The sequence below is a fragment of the Miscanthus floridulus genome, chromosome 7, assembly GCF_019320115.1.
Source record: "Miscanthus floridulus cultivar M001 chromosome 7, ASM1932011v1, whole genome shotgun sequence".
Lineage (NCBI taxonomy): Eukaryota > Viridiplantae > Streptophyta > Magnoliopsida > Poales > Poaceae > Miscanthus > Miscanthus floridulus.
The window spans coordinates 86102003-86115072 of NC_089586.1; the positions used below are offsets into that span (position 1 = coordinate 86102003).

General features: G+C 43.0%; 1 long non-coding RNA gene across 2 annotated transcripts; it reads right to left on the reverse strand.

Annotated features, from left to right (window-relative positions):
* Nucleotides 1-2211: 2211 nt before the first annotated feature.
* On the reverse strand, nt 2212-4125 carry LOC136463668 (uncharacterized). 2 transcript variants are annotated; one of them, XR_010761055.1, is made up of 3 exons: nt 3936-4125; nt 3750-3861; nt 2212-3262 (listed from the first exon to the last, which is right to left on the reverse strand). It is a non-coding gene; the product is annotated as an uncharacterized lncRNA (long non-coding RNA). The 2 variants fall into 2 exon arrangements; XR_010761054.1 differs by having other exon boundaries at nt 3750-3858; nt 3936-4123.
* Nucleotides 4126-13070: the final 8945 nt, after the last annotated feature.

The window sequence follows — 13070 nt, forward strand, 5'->3', positions numbered from 1 at the left end:
CTATTTACCATGGCAGACATCGTAAGGTGTCCGCCACGGTAAATCAATTTACCGTGGCGGACAACGTTAAAAGCCCGCCACGGAAAAGGCCTAGGCCCATCAGGCCCAAGCTGGCCCGATATTCGTCTACACGTATATATAGGTATACTTAGGCGCAGTCGGCCTCTCTTTCTCCCCACTCTCTTACTCCCCACGCGCTCCAGGTCAGGCCGCCCCGACGGCGGCGGTGGAGGCCCCGATGGCGCCCCTTCCTCTCCCTCCTTCGACCGGCGGTGGAGGCCCCGACGGCGCCCCTTCCTCTCCCTCCTCCGGCCGGCGTGGAGGCCCCGACGCCGGCATGGAGGCCCCGGCGGCGGCGGCGAATCCGGCGCAAGGTGTGGAGCCCTCTTTCTTCTCTCTCAGATCAATGGTGGATCTTGTCCCTCTCACACTCGCACCCTTGCAGATCCCCGACGACGGTGGCGAGCAGCGGCGACGGGTCCTCCGCGCACGGTGGCGAGCAGCGGCGTGGCCCGTCCGGCGCGGATCCATGGTGGGGCGGTGCCAACCCGCCGCGACGGCACGGATCCACGGAGGGGCGGCCCCAACCCGCCGCGACGGCACGGATCCACGGAGGGGCGTCGTCTCCCTCCCACCCAATCGACGGCGGCGCAGATCCGGTGGGCGTGGCGCCCACCCCGGCCCTTCCTCTCCCTCCGGCGGTGCGGCGGGTTGGAGCTGCGGCGGATCCAATCGACGGCGGTGGATCGACGGCGGCGGCGGGATCTAGGTTCAGTGCGGCCCGGATCCAAGCCCGTGTGGGCTTTTTTTTCTTTTTTTTTGTTTTTCCTGAACGATTAACCGCGGCGGGCAAAGCTGTCTGCCACGGGAAGCCATGATTTACCGTGGCCTTTCGACGGCGGCGGACCGGTTTGCCCACCGCGGGAAACCCAAAATGCCCGACACGGATAAATATTCTGTAGTAGTGGTTGGCGAAGACGGGTCGAAACAGCCACAGTAGAGATGATGGTACGCGGCACTTACAAAATTGGATGGAAGAGACACACTACTACAGAACTATAGGGGCGGCTCTAGAGCCTCTGTAGGGGCGGCTGCGCCAGCCGCCCTTCCCAAGGTGTTTCTACAGAGGGTGCCTCTATAGGGGTGGTTTCCTGACCGCCCCTGCAGTGCCCTCTGTAGGGGCGGCTGGTGTTTTCAGCCGCCCCTACAGTGCCCTCTGTAGGGGCGGCTGGTAATATCAGCCGCCCCTGCACTAGCCGCCCCTGCTGTGTGTATTTGTAAGGGCGGTTCAATCAAGAACCGCCCTACAGTGGATTTCCCAGCAAAATAAATAAATAATTCAAATTCAAATCTGACCACATATATATATAATTCAAATTCGAATCTGACCGCCACAAATATACATATATATACATCCACAAACACAAGACCATTATTTAGAACATCATCACAAGTCATAATTCATAAAAGTTCATCATTACAACATAGTCCATTATGGAAACACCTTGGGAGTTTATTACTTTATTAACATCATTTTCATGCAACATAGTACATTCTAAAGGCCTCGCAAAATAAGGCAGACCCAAGTTATAGTGTTATAGTTCATGCAACTAACATATAGGAAATAGATAGAAGTTTAGTAATTACTTCCTACAAGCCCTTAGACAGCAATACACAGTAGCTGCTACACATCCATTCATCTCCATATCCTACAGCCAAAATAAGAAAAATATAACGATTCATGAGAAATCTTGTTAAATATACAGTAAAACAATATAGTTGATTGTTTGTCCAACGTCTCTGAATTAAAAAAGTGACCATAGAGAGCACTACAATCAGGGATGGCCACACAGGATGACAATAAAGCTGAGAAAGCAAGATCTAACCCGCTATATCTATACAACCAGGAATATTGTAACTAAAGCAAATCTGATTATTTACTTCAGTTCACCAAATAAACCATCAGTCAAAGAACAAAGCAACCTGATACTATATTGGGGTTCATTTATGTTGTACAGAATAAATGAACATTACAATAATCTCCAAATTCATTGTTTTGGCAATCTGATCACACTCCTGCAGAAGCAGTTTGATCCTTTTCACCTGCAAGAAAAGGATTCTCTTATATCTATATGGCGAAAGGAACCAAGCATTATGTCAGCATGTATTTGAATGATTAGTTATGTTAAAACTGAACAAAGCATGAAACTTTACTAATTATACAGCTAGTATCCCTAGCCAGTGTTCATGTGTATCATAGATAAACAAAACCAATAAAGCCATTGGTTCAAGATAATTGGCACTGTTTCCTGTATGCATAATAGTAAGCTCCTTACTATCTAACTGTAGTTTAGAAAACTTCAACAAGATAGTACACTAGAACCTATCTTTAGAACCAAAATGTTCAGATTTAAAATATTGTCTGGACAGCAAAAAGAATAAAAATATGCAGTCTAAGCTGCTGCTAATTCATGCAAATGGCACCAATCATAGTATAGGCAATCTGATACTTGTGCAAACACTATAAATGGCACCAAACTTTGTGTGTGTGTGTATATATATATACTCAAGTTATTTCTCAGTACTGAAAGAGGTTTAGCCACATGGTGAAAATAAAAGTACTGAAGTTACAAAAATAATCTTTACAAATATAACTATCAAGTAAACTAGAAATCTTGCATCGTTGCAACACCTTAGGATTAGATTTTGTGTATATATTCAAAGCGTAATCTGTTCGTTCACTAAAGACACATTTCACTGTGCAGCAGACACCTTTAGCATAAGAGTAGAACACTCAAGTATTCTATACAATCTCTAAGGAATACTAGTGCAAATGGATAGCTTCTTATTATTCATAGGACAGAAACAAGTGCAAATTGTAAATAGATGCAATCTCTAAGGAATACTACAGATATGGAACAATAAATGAATACTATACATAAAAAAATTCTAAAAACACAGAGATGACAAAAAAATGTTTTGGTGGCTAAATTCATGCACTTATGGATTATTAGTGATAACAGCCTAACAGGTGATGGTAGCAAAGTCACTGTATATGGCATTCAGATCCAAATATGCTTTTCAAAGCCAAATTAAGACTAGGAAATCATTCAGTACATCATTTGTTTAGCTTGCCTCCAAAACTGAAAGTAAGTAGTAATAATCAACTATAGTTATGTTACAGTGGGGGCAGCAAACTCGCCTGTGCTGGGACGCAGCTCATAGAGAACTCACCGGCCCATGGCGCCTCAAAGCCATGCATCTGCAGAAAAAAATTGTAAAGAGAGTGCCTTAATTCAAAGATGGAGTAGAAAATGGGTGTGCCATACTGGCATACAACATGGCCATAGTATATGCAGATTTAAAAAAAATAAAAGAAAGCCTACGAAGAATAGGGAAAAAGAGAAACATAATCAAATACATTCTCAACTACTCCTATCTTTTTTCCCAGACAATGCACATACATAGTTCCAAACAATTAAAGAACCACATACACACAATTATTTTTCTACATTAATGTTAACCTGATATCTAGCATAGCATTGCAAACATGATTTATCTGAATTGCAGAATCTCTAGCTTATCTGAATTTACTCACAAATACATATATAGCCATTCCTAGATCCTAATCACGAAGAAGCACATCCTTCCAAGATATGAATATCCATAGTACCACTAGAGATTTGAACAATAGATTGAGTATGCTAGAATCACAGAAACGGCTGTAGTGCCATTGGACTAGAGCTCACCCGGGGGGTTAGGTTGCTGGGGATTGCAGCCTCGCCGGTCGCTCTTCGTGGAGAAATCCTGTCGCCGTGGCCACCGCACCCGATTCCCAGCGACGAAGTGATGAGTCCTCTGCTAATTGAAGGAGAGAGACAGAGTAGATCTGAGCGGAAGAGGTTGGCATAGAGAGAGAGAGAGAGATTTCTCACCATGGCTGCTGCACGACCGATGGCTAGCGCACCGTTGTTGTGCCTGCGCCTTCGTCTCGGCACCGTGACCGCAAATCTAGCAAGTGGGGTCGGCGGTGGCTGCCGCGCGCAGGTTGGGAGGACGCAGCGGCGGCGGATGCGGGTGGGGGTGAGGTGGCGGCGGCGGACGTGGCTGGGTGCGGTGGCGGCGGGCGGACGCGGCTGGGTGGTGCGGCGGCGGCGCCGGCAGATGCACCCGCTTGGGCGGGTCGCTGCCCTTACGCGAGCGAGTGCGCGGGCGGCGGGGATGCGAGATGACTGGTTGGGGGCAGCGTGAGAGGATAAGGGTGAGAAAAAAATTTCCCCTCGCACACTACTCTTCTCTGTCCACTGCGCGCTCTTTTCACGCTTGTATCTCTGATACGTGGGCCACGCCAGCGATTGGAGACCCAAATTTTTCACTTTTATTTTAGTCATCTTGTCATTTGACAAAATTTGAACCTTTCAAATTTGAAATTTTGAAAAACGACAAGTTCAAACCAAAATTTGAGACCCAAATTGATTTCAACATAAAAAGTGATGAATACCAAAGTTGTTCAACTCATGAATATCTACTACTTTTATTTTAGTCATCTTATCATTTGACAAAATTTGAACCTTTTAAATTTGAAATTTTGAAAAACGACAAGTTTGAACCAAAATTTGAGACCCAAAATGATTTCAACATAAAAAGTGATGAATACCAAAGTTGTTCAACTCATTAATATCTACAACTTTTATTTTAGTTATCTTGTCATTTGACAAAATTTGAACCTTCCAAATTTGAAATTTTGAAAAACGACAAGTTCGAACCAAAATTTGAGACCCAAATTGATTTCAACATAAAAATTGATGAATACCAAAGTTGTTCAACTCATGAATATCTACAACTTTTATTTTGGTCATTTCTTCATTTGATAAATTCTTAGCACACATTATTCACTAATCTTACACATGTCTCATATAGTTTATAAAACCTTACGAGAGATGTGTCACATTTGTGAACAATATCATTACCACTTTGTTATATGAAGAAATGACCAATACAAAAGTTGTAGATCTTGATGAGTTATTCAACTTTGGTATTTATCACTTTTTCAGCTGAAATCATTTGGGGTACCAAAATCTTGTCGGAAGTTGCATTTTTTTGAAATTCAAAATTTAAATTGCTCAAACTTTTCATATGTATATATTGACAAAACCAACAAAATAAATTGACAGAGAATGATTTTAGAAAATTTTAGGAAAAAAATCATCAGATTTGGAGTTAGTATGAGGAAGAAAAACTAGTTATAAAGTTGACCCACAGATTAAAAAAAGAAATCACACTGTTCACTATGATCACGTAAGGATCATCTAAAACAGTGTGATTTCTCTTTTTAATCTGTGGGTAAACTTTGTAACTAGCTGTTCTCCCTCATACTAACTCCAAATGTGAGGGTTTTTTTCCTAACAATTTCTAAAATCATGCTTCAGCATTTAAGTTTGATCGAACCTGGATGTGACAATGTTTTACATATTTTACAATTTGAAATTTGAAATTTGACAAGTTCAAACCAAATTTTAAAACCCTAAATGATTTCAGATGTAAAAGTGATGAATACAAAAGTTGTTCAACTCATGAAGATCTACAACTTTTATTTTGGTCATCTTGTCATTTGACAAAATTTGAACCTTTCAAATTTGAAATTTTAAAAAATGACAAGTTCGAACCAAAATTTGAGACCCAAAATGATTTCAACATAAAAAGTTATGAATACCAAAGTTGTTTAACTCATTAATATCTACAACTTTTATTTTAGTCATCTTATCATTTGATAAAATTGGAACCTTTCAAATTTGAAATTTTGAAAAACGACAAGTTCGAACCAAAATTTGAGACCCAAATTGATTTCAACATAAAAAGTGATGAATACCAAAGTTGTTTAACTCATGAATATCTACAACTTTTATTTTGGTCATTTCTTTATTTGATAAATTCTTAACACACATTGTTCACTAATCTTACACATGTCTTATATAGTTTATAAAACCCTACGAGAGATGTGTCACATTTGTGAACAATGTCATTACCACTTTATCATATAAAGAAATGACCAATACAAAAGTTGTAGATCTTGATGAGTTATTCAACTTTGGTATTTATCATCTTTTCAGCTAAAATCATTTGGGGTACCAAAATCTTGTCTGAAGTTACATTTTTTTGAAATTCAAAATTTAAATTACTCAAACTTTTCATATGTATATATATTGACAAAACCAACAAAATAAATTGATAGAGAATGATTTTAGAAAATTTTAGAGAAAAATCATCAGATTTGGAGTTAGTATGAGGAAGAAAAACTAGTTACAAAGTTGACCCACAGATTAAAAAAAATCACACTGTTCACTATGATCATATAAGGATCATCTAGAACAGTGTGATTTTTCTTTTTAATCTGTGGGTAAACTTTGTAAGTAGTTGTTCTCCCTCATACTAACTCCAAATGTGATGGTTTTTTCTCCTAAAAATTCTAAAATTATGCTTCAGCATTTAAGTTTGATCAAACTTGGATGTGACAATGTTTTACATATTTTAAAATATGAAATTTGACAAGTTCAAACTAAATTTTAAAACCCTAAATGATTTCAGATGTAAAAGTGATGAATACAAAAGTTGTTCAACTCATCAATATCTACAACTTTTATTTTGGTTATCTTGTCATTTGACTAAATTTGAACATTTCAAATTTTAAAATTTGAAAAAAGACAAATGAGCACTGCAGGGGCGGTTGGTGATTGAGCCGCCCCTACAGATCAACCCCAACTGTAGGGGCGGCTCAGGTTACCAGCCGCCCCTACAGTGCCATCGGTAGGGGCGGCTGGGCTGCTGGGGCCCGAGGACGCCCACTGTAGGGGCGCCCCCAACCCCAGCCACCCCTACAGTAAAAATGCTCCCGTTCCTAGTGTAAGAATCTGGCGTAGTGACAAATCGTCATGGAGGTCGGGGCCAGTCGCGCGAAGGCACTTCCCAAAAACCTTATTCATCCTCTCCGGTGCAGGATCACACAAGGACGAGTGGTTGCAGAGACATGCTCTTCCGATTGCTTGTGTAGCTTGTGTATCTGCTCAAGATGGAGAGACTACGACGACAACGTGGTAGGGGAAAAGATGTAAGACCCTAACTCGAATAGAACTGTTTCCAGCGATGGCTGGTAGGTTGTTTATCAATTAGGTTTTCAAACTTAAAGGCCAACTAATCGAAAACTGAAAGCTCTCCCGCAATGCCACGGATCGAATTTCAGCGGACCATCCACGAGCAGGCGCCGCGCACCGGCCCGATGAGCAAATACGCGTGTAGGCTTTCCTTCTCTCTCTACGCTAGATTTGGAGAAGTGGATATGACTTCCTTACGTAAGTATGACAACTGTACCTCCACTTCAACTAACAAAGTGGAATTAATGTTTCAGAAAAAAAACAAAGTGGAATTAATGTTTCCCAAACTACCCTTGTATGCACATACAAATAACCCTTTGAGATTTATTTGGAGTAATTAAAAAAATCTTTATGAGGCCAAGGCCATGCATATATTCCAACACTAATCAGGGTTCACAATGATTTTTGGAGCTTTCCAGAGCTGCTTCAGTAGGAACTTGGAAGACGGGCTTGGGTGTTCAACACGAGATGGTCGTTCGCACTGCTGCACTCAGTGACCGGCTGCACTACAGGGCTAGAGTGCCACACCTGCCGTACTGTTGTCCACTCCCGATCGAACGTGGTTGACGGGTTCACTGCCACATGCAATTCCCACGTTTCACATGCATCGTCGCCACCAAGACATCCAACAGGAACCCAACAAGGTTACTCTGCTTCCCGTTAACATACAAGGTTAGAATTTTGGCCGAGTTGCGCTGATTTTCAGCATTTTTCGATTTTAGGTTCCATTTCATTCGGCCTTTTTTAACCAAAATTTCATAAAGACATGGAAATTTTGCTCGGAAATTCCAGTCGAGGGATTGACGTGCTGAAATCTATATAAAACTTTAAATGTGTGTCCATTCACTGTTTATCCGGAGCTCCCCAAGACTCATATCCCTGTAGATCAACAGTATCGGGTACTGGATCTGTGGCAAACAGTATCCAACATGATAAGAAAACAGTACAAACCCGGTAAGAAACAGTATAAACCCGATACAGAACAGTACATGCCCGTTATGGAACAGCACGCACCCGTTTCATCTTTTTTTTTCTTTTTTTTCCCGCCCTCCTTCCCACGCGAAGCGTGGGCACCCACGCTAGTATACTATGTTTTGAAATACGAGTGACATCATTCTTTTAATTAAGACCTTGTTTGGCACGGCTCTAAACAGTTTTGTCTCCTTAATACAGCGCGAGGAGCCAAAACCGATAAAACAAAAAAAAATAGTGGCTTCATGAGTTTCTAATTTAATTTTAATTAAGAGGAGAGAGAAGAATCACTCTTTGCTACGTTGCATGAAGTGGCTAGAGTCAAAGCCGCTCAAAGCTCTACCGAGGGTCTAAGCTGGGCTCCACTTGGTACTCAAAAGAGGTGTGTTTGTCTTGAAGCTTTGCTCCGATTGTTCTCAAGTTCGAATGATTGGTTATTTGTTTAAAATGCGAGATTTTTTTTTTCGAATCTGTATTGAAAATATGCTGTCCAGTTTAATCCCGTACACGGAAATCCAGAAGTTATACAGTGCAGAGTAATGCTTTTCTATACCCAATATTACATTATAGGACTTTAAATTTATTTCATTTAGTTGAAAACAAAGTTGAGCCTAACAAAATTAAATGTAACCAATATTTTTTTTCGACAAACAATGTAACCAAAATATCTACTCCGCTGCTATCCGTAGGTACGCATGCATGAATGGTCTGTTGTCTACTTGTCTCTGCGTTGTGGAGCAGGTGGTGTCTCGCTCTGCCATGCTGTGCCTAGTTGCCGTACGTGCCACTGGCACGAGTAGCCGGCAGGGTGGTAGTGGACGATATTGGTGACCGGCTCGGCGGGACGGAGGGCACGGCGGCCGGCGGGTTGGCCTCGCCGACCTGCAGCAGGTCCGCGGCCCCCACCTTCTTGCGCAGCGCACATGCAGGTGAGCTTCACGGGATCGATGCCCTCGCCCACGACGACGACCTTGTCCCTGCCTTGGCCGTCGAGCGCCACGGAGTCGACCCCACCCGCGGCCGCCACCACCACCGCCGCCATCGCCTTGGACCGGCACGGGTCGGACTTCGGCCCTGTTCGCTTGGCTGATAACCCAACAAGTCAGTATTGTGAGGAGGGAACACGACGGCAATGGCATGCAGGAACATGTTGTGACGATGATTCGTCGCTCACCTTCATTGCTGATTCCCCCGATCGGCTTTGAAGTTGAAATGCCGCCTACGGTGACTGATGTGCGTGGCAAGAGGCACCGGAGAGCTCAGCAATTGCTTGCCCTACGTGGAGCTATATATATATATATATATATATATATATATATATATATATATATATATATATAGATAGATAGATAGATAGATAGATATAACACTGCTGCACTGGTGTGTAAAGCCCCAGTGGCATTTTTTGTTTACGACTTGGCTTTGCGTTAACTGCGACCCTAAGACCGGCCACAATGTGCTGCTTGAGTGACGCCTAAAAGAGAGAGAAAATTATAGAGTTACTGCTGCCATTGTGGCCAGTGATGCTTAAAACAAGTGATGCCAGGAAAAACGCGGAGCGAAGCACGTAGTCGCGCCGCTGCCGGGCGATGCTTCTGCATCAACGATGTTAAACTAATGAAATGGTTGGGGAAAATGCGATTTTATTCGACCAAGAAAAGACATGAAAAACTATGGGTTCGCCTGTGCTTCATTTCATTGCTGGCGGCTGGCGCGAGCATGAAAACCGGCGGTGCTAGCTTTGCATTGCATTGTTCAACAAAGATTTTGTGCTCCCTGAGGTTGGTGGCCAAGGGCGCAAATGGGTCCGGTACTGATGATAGCACGTCGCTATGTACCTCCTCTATTGCTTGTTCCGATCCGGCCAGCTCCCCTCTCTTGGGAGCAATTGTCCCAACTAATCACGGCCTTTTTTTTCCTCCCGAATAGGCAAAAGATTTGCGTATGATTGTAATTAAGAAGAAGAGTTTAACCGTATAAATGACACGCTTTTGATGAGCGCGCTAGGCCGTGGAGTATTTATTATATATCGATGGATGACTGGGTCTTACTCCTGTGTCTTAAAATAAATGTTATTCTCACTTTATAAGGAGTTACATATTTTTAACTTAATTTGATCAAATATATATAAGAAGTATTAATATTTGTAATGTATAATTAGTATCATTAGATGGATCAGTTCAATATATTTCATAATTAGTATCATTAGTTTTTTTTCTGGCTTCACTATTTGTAGGCATGGCCAAGTCTAAATGACCTTACTTGTGTCAAATCGTACTTTGGGGAGTCATTATTCGGGCACAATTGTTGGCCCTGGGATCTCCCGCACAGGTGAGCTGACCGCTCACCGGCGTTGCCGACCACACACTATGGCTAGAGGTAGTGTCGGTGCGAAAAGTGACCAACAAGTAAATATTTGTACTTTTGACGTGCGTTGTGATTGGATGTGGCCTAGCATTCAATGACACAGGATTTATACTGGTTCAGGCAACGTGCCCTACGTCCAGTTTCAGTCGATCGGTGATTTTATTCCTGAGCGCAGGTACTCGAAGTTTGTTGTGGGGTTACAAACGAATAGGAATGAGAAGGGAGGGGTGTTAGAGGCCTAGTCGGACTTTAAACTGAATGGGAAAGAGTGACGGGTGATCTAACGTGCGCTAAGTATTAAAGCATATGCTCTATGTAGCTTTCGAGCTCTAGAACTATTGATCTGTTCGAGTTCTCAGGCCGTTGAGTGCTCGAATCATCTAGCCTTTTTTTTCTTTCAAGAGCCAGAGAGGCTTCTAGGAGAGAGCTCATCCCCTTTTACAGTTGAAGGGGGTGGCCTTACAAGTCAGAGAAAGAGGGAGAGAGAGTGTATACGTGTGCTCCCTAGTCTTGTTGCCCACGCTGTCGGGTACGAGACGGTTGTAGGTGCCCACAACACTGTTTATGTTCAGACACACCTGGTAGGCTCTACCGTGTTCGCCTAGTACGGCAAATGTCGGCGCCTACAATATTGTTTGTGTTTTGACACGTCTGTAAGGTTGTATAGTATCTGTCTGGTATGGCCTGGTTGTACAGTGTCCGTCTGACATGGCCTGGAATTGAACGAAGTGCCGTCTAGGTTGATTGATGTGCGGGGGCAATGCAAGAGACACTGGAGAGCTTAGCAATTGCTTGCCCTGGTGGGTGATGGGTGCCTGACTGGGTGTAAAGTGATACTGGTAGCAGCACTTGTACTCCGGTGATGGCAAACTCTGTCTGGGGCCTTGTTTAGATTGCAAATTTTTGCAATCTGGACACTGTAGCACATTTCGTTTGTATTTGACAAACTTTGTCCGATCATGGACTAACTAGGCTCAAAAGATTCGTCTCGTGATTTACAATCAAACTGTGCAATTATTTATTTTTTTACCCACATTTAATGCTCTATGCATGCGTCCAAAAATTGATATGATGGAGAGAGAGTGAAAAAACTTAGAATTTGGAGGTGATCCAAACAAGGCCCGGAAGTTGTTAGCCCGCACCACATGTGATTAGTTTTCTAGTTCATGACTTGACCTTGCATTAATTGCCGCCAACGCGCTGCGGCAGTGGAAACTGGCAACCGTGTTTCAGAGCACACGCACACCCATGGTGTGATGGCTGATGATAGATAGTACTACAAGTCAGCGGCCAGGAAGCACGCTGCCTATATAACATCCGTTTCTGCATGCAACGATGTTAAAATAGTGAAATGGTTGGGGAAAATGCGATTTTATTCGACCAAGAAAAGACATGAAAAACTATGGGTTCGCCTGTGCTTCATTGCTGGCGGCTGGCGCGAGCATGAAAACCGGCGGTGCTAGCTTTTGCATTGCATTGTTCAACAAAGATTTTGTGCTCCCTGAGGTTGGTGGCCAAGGGCGCAAATGGGTCAGGTACTGATGATAGCACGTCGCTATGTACCTCCTCTATTGCTTGTTCTGATCCGGCCAGCTCCTCTCTCTTGGGAGCAATTGTCCCAACTAATCATGGTCTTTTTTTTTCTCTCGAGTAGACAAAAGATTTGCGTATCATTATAATTAAGAAGAGTTTAACCGTACGAAAAGACAAAAGATGCTTTGTGTAGTTTAAGATGGATGATTCTGTGCTTTGGGCATTACCATCGAAGGCTGCCAGCCGCTGGATTCATAGACCTACTTTGTTGTTCTTGCCAGGCTTATCGCTGCTGCCTCGTCCAAATGTGATCCTATGCCTCGAAGAGGCACTACAATGCCAAGATATTTGTTAGCTGCATGCTTACAAAAATATTCAGTAAGATCTTATTTCTTGAGAATATTTTACATTACATTTTCCTTAGTTATAGATATAAACAAAACTATACTCTCCTCGTATTGCACAGGCGAAGGTAAGGCTTGCCACTAACACCCTTCCCCAGACCCCGCACAGAGCGGGAGCTCTCTGCACTGGGTACGTCCTTTGTACATGGACCAATGTCATTCTCGGTAAATTACAGATACACTCTATGCCAGTGGTGGCACCGCCTTTTCTTACTATTTGAATCCCAAAATCGAAGAGGCCCAACCATTTTACTCCAGGTAAGACCTATGCAGCACTATGCTAAGAACTCATAAAATTAATTTGCACATTATTATATCTCTGTTTCCTCAGTCTAAAAATACCAGCTTCAGACTATATGATCCATGCTCATGGAAATTTAATGAGCTCATGAAACAGGTTCAAAGATCAGCCCGTTTACATAGAACGACCTCCACCATCTGAGGAACAGCCACCTAGGCAGATACAAGTTACTCCGCTACAACACAAACATGTTGCAGAGCTAAATAGCATAGACCCAATTGATTTTGCGGTGCCCCCCCCCTCCTTCCCCCTCATCCATTATATTCCCGCAGATATGTATGCAAATGAGCCCTACCTTTATAAACCTGAATTTATGCACTTACCGGCGCGCGGCCTTCTCACTAG